Raw genomic sequence first — 4,365 nt, forward strand, 5'->3', positions numbered from 1 at the left:
GGAGCGTGTGCAGGGCTGGAAGGCTGGGGCTGCCGCCGCTGTGTCCCAGAGCCGGGAAGGCCGGGGCTGGCCCGGCCCTGGCCCGGCCCCGCCAGCTCTGGCAGCTGCCGGCGGGGACACAAAGGGCAGCTCCGAGCTGCGGCCGCTGCGCTGCGGCCGCACAAAGGCAGCGCCCGCAGAGCTCCAGGGCAAGGTCCTGGCCCTGGCTCGGGGCTGGGCCGGGGCCAGCGGCAGAAAATCAACTTGCAGCTTGGGCCCCGCAGCAGGGAGGAGCAGCAATTGCTGGCTGAGAGAGACTCTTGCCAAGGGCCTGCGGAGCCGGGCCCCAGGGAACGGCTTCCCGCTGCCCGAGGGCAGGCTGAGATGGGATGTGGGGCAGCAATGGTTCCCTGGCAGGGCGCTCAGGGCCTGGCACAGGCTGGCCCCAGAAGCTGCGGCTGCCCCCGCATCCCTGCAAGTGTCCCAGGCCGGCTCGGCCATTGGGGCTTCCTGCCCAGGAGGGCTGGGCTGGGCTGGGCTGGGGCTGCTGAGGGCGGGATGGGCTCTGCCTGAGACAGCTGAAGGCTGCGCATGATGAGGCCGGGGGGACCCCGTTCCTCAGTGGGTTCTGGGGTATCCCCCATTCCTGAAGGGATGTCAGGGTATGTCCCGTTCCTGAGGCAGTTTTGGGGTCCCCCCAATGCTTTGGGAGGAGTTCTGAGAGGGGGCCTCTGGTACTTGGAAGGGGGACCTATTGTCAGGGAGCCGGGGAGCCCATTTTGGGAAGGATGCTGCTGTTTCTGGCAATGTTGAGAGGTTCTGAATGGCCTGTGGGGCCCTGGCTCTCATTTTGGGACTTGAGGTGAGCCCATGGGCACAGCAAGGCCTGAGGAGAGGTTCCAAGCTCCCATTTGGGATGGAGGGATTGAGCGGGTGCCTCCAATCAACTCAATGCCAGCCCCAATGTGTCGATGGCAGCCCCAAATGGCTCGATCCGTCAGCCCCAAGGCCCGGCTGTGGGGAGTCAGGAACCACAGAAGGGGAATTGGTGTTCAGGAGGGGTGGCATGGCGTGGCATGGCATGGCATGGCATGGCATGGCATGGCATGGCATGGGGGTGGCATTGTTGGGGTGGGATGTAGTTTGGGAGGGATGGGGTGGTTTGGGCACTTGGAGTGGGGCACTCCAGGGAGGGAAAGCAGGAGCTGCGTTTGGGGAGGCTCCTGCTGCTTTTTGACAGTTTTGGGGCCTCTACGGGGCTTCTGGGAGGTTGCAGTGAATTTGGGGAAGGTGCCATAAACTCCCTGCAACTAGGGGGGCTGTGGTGAAGTCCCCCATATTTTTGGGAGGGTGAGAGGACCGCAACTGGGAGGGGATCCTGCTGCTTTGCACCCCTTCAATGGGGTGAGAAGCAGCTTGTGAGGGAGGGAGGGAGGGAGGGAGGGAAGGAAGGAATTCGGAAGGAAGGAAGGAAGGAAGGAAGGAATTCGGAAGGAAGGAATTCGGAAGGAAGGAAGGAATTCGGAAGGAAGGAAGGAAGGAATTCGGAAGGAATTCGGAAGGAAGGAAGGAAGGAATTCGGAAGGAAGGAATTCGGAAGGAAGGAATTCGGAAGGAAGGAAGGAATTCGGAAGGAATTCGGAAGGAAGGAAGGAATTCGGAAGGAAGGAAGGAAGGAAGGAAGGAAGGAAGGAAGGAAGGAAGGAAGGAAGGAAGGAAGGAAGGAAGGAAGGAAGGAAGGAAGGAAGGAAGGAAGGAAGGAAGGAAGGAAGGAAGGAAGGAAGGAAGGAAGGAGTGAAAACAATGTAAGTACTGAATGAAACAAAACCAAAGGTAAATAACTGAGTTCTCTTTTAAAAAATATCAATTCCCTCTGAATCCAAAGTTGCAGAAGACTTTTCATTCCACATTTGGGTTTTGTTTTTCTTTCTCATGCTTCTTCTGGTTCTTTCCTTTTTTTTCTTGTTTTTAATAGATAACCCCTGCTAGGAAAGGAATGCAGAGCAAAATGAGACCCATTTCTGGCAGGCAATGAAAGTGTGGGCTCCTGGTCTGGTTCCTTTTGTGTGGATCCCTCATCTCTGCGGCACGGGGGGAATAGCAGTGCTGGGAGGCAGCAGCGGGCTCAGGAGCATCCCGCTCTGGCAGCTCTGAGCAGGTGGCACATGTCCTGCTCTCCTGCTGCCCTCCAAAGCACAGAATCCATGGGCAAGTTTAGGCACAGCTCTGGGCACAGCCAGCATGGCCTGGGCACGGGAACGGGGGGCAAAGCGGGCGGGATCCTTCTGCAGCTGCCTGGTGGTTTCTGCTTTCTGTGCCCAGAGTGCCAGGATGTTCTTCAGAGGTGCTTGTCCATGCAGCCCTTGGCCAGGCCGTCCTTGGAAGAGCTCTTCAGTGAGCCTTGGCTGCAGGGTGTTCATGTGCCCTAGAGGATGGCAGAGCCCCACGGGCACAGTGTGATCCAGAGGCCTGGCAGGTAACAGCCCCACCCATCTCTTGGCAATCAGTGGCAAAGCAAAGCAGACTCTTTTGTCCTGCCTGTAGCTGTGAGCAGGGAGCATCAGAAGGGAACACGCAGCTCTTGGGCTGCAGCTGAGCTGGAGGCCTGCTCTGGCAAGCACTGGTGGCCACCATTCCCCCTGGTTTTGCTTGTCTGGTTCACTGATGGCTGGGGCCCTGGGCAGAACCCTGAGAGCCTGGTGTGGCCCCAGGGAAGGAGAAGGAGCCCCTGGAGAAGCTGTAGCAGGTGGGGCTGCTGCTGCTGGAGCCACCAAGGACGAGCTCAAGGACAACAACCTCTTCCTGGAGCTGGCCAGCGGCAGCTGAAGATGATGGCCTTTGATTGTGGCACCTTCTCCAAAGACACGCTGCACGGCCAGTGTGCAGGTGAGTCCAGAGCCAGGGGGATGCTGCCAGAGCTGGGCATGGCACGGCCTGGCCGGGCACCAAAGGTTCCCCCTTTGCTGGGGCGGCTGCAGCCAATTCTTCAGTGGCTGCCAAGCTGCTTTTGGGCTCTGGGCAGCTGCTGAGGAGGTGGCTGTGCCACGGCCGGCTGCAGGCTGGGCACGTGTCCTGCCCTCCTGCTCTGCTCCCAAAGGCAGAAATGCTGGGCAGCTTTGGGCCCAGCTCTGAGCACGGCCAGCACGGCCTGGGCACTGCGGGCAGCTGGGACAAGGGGACAGGAGGCTTCACCTGACGGGCGGGTTCTGCTTTCTCTCCTTGCAGCCGGGCTCTGCGGATGCTGAGGCTGCTCCAGGCTCTGCCAGGGCTGTGCTGGGGCTCAGCCCCGGGCACGGCTGGGCCCGCTCTCCCCTCACAGGGCTCTGACAGCTTTGCATCAGACGAGCCCCTTGCGAGCACAGCGACGGAGCTTTCTGCTTTTGCAGGTGAGTGAGACTCTCGTGCAGGCCAAGAGATTGCAGGCAGGGACACACATCCCACTGGCAAGCACCCAAACTCTGCACAGTCCCAGCTGAATGCCTGGATCTGCACAGGGTGTTCTGTCTGTCCCACTCTTCCTTCCTTTTGGGCTGGAATTGTGCCATTGCACTTTCTTCCTCCTCTGGAAGTGCCACGAGTGGGCCCAACCTGGCGAGTGGGCCGTGTTCCTGAGGCAGTGCAGTCTGGAGCTGATGGATGAAGAATTGTCCTTCTCCAGTGCCAAACCAGAGCAAAAAGCCCTGAGTGGGACTTTGCGTCTTTAAGAACCCCCTGACAATTTCAGAGGGAATTTTCAGCTCACTCACAGGGTGAGAAGGAAGGGCATCTTCTCCATGAGTTGGGGTGGGACAGAGTTTAGATTGCCAGTCCTGCTCGGAGCTGGCAGGGCACAATCAATTTCCTATTGCTTCAACCACAGTTTAAAATAACAATGTTGGAAACAAAGCCCAGCATCTTTAAAAAAGGACTGCTGAGGTCAGTAAGATGGATCAATGCCATCAGCATATTTACAAATACCTGAGTTGTCTTTTTGAAAAGATCAGTTACCTCTTAATCCAGACTTACAAAAGATTTTTCACTCCACATTTGGGTTTTGGTTTCATGATTTTTTCTGGTTTTTGGTTGTTTCTTTTTTGTTTTTCTATTAATTTAAACAGAAAACACATCCTAAATGATGGAGCAGCACTGCTGAATACGGGGCCACGCAGAGGGAGCAGAAGCAGCTGCCTTTGTCCCCCTGCAGCTCCAAGGCCCAATCTCTGAGCAGACAGGGCTGGCAGAGACTCGCAGGCTCCCTGTTTGCTGTGCTGCCCCACTTGTGAGCGGCCCAGCTCTGCGTGAGGCACAGGGAGAACAAGGGGCAGCTCCCTACCAGCCCCGCAGCCCAGGCACCCCTCGGGCCCCGGGGCTTGGGGCACTGTCAGCACCCGCTGCTCCAGCGCCCGC

This window comes from Coloeus monedula (assembly GCF_965178545.1).
Source record: "Coloeus monedula genome assembly, contig: HAP1_SCAFFOLD_89, whole genome shotgun sequence".
NCBI classification, from domain to species: Eukaryota; Metazoa; Chordata; class Aves; order Passeriformes; family Corvidae; genus Coloeus; species Coloeus monedula.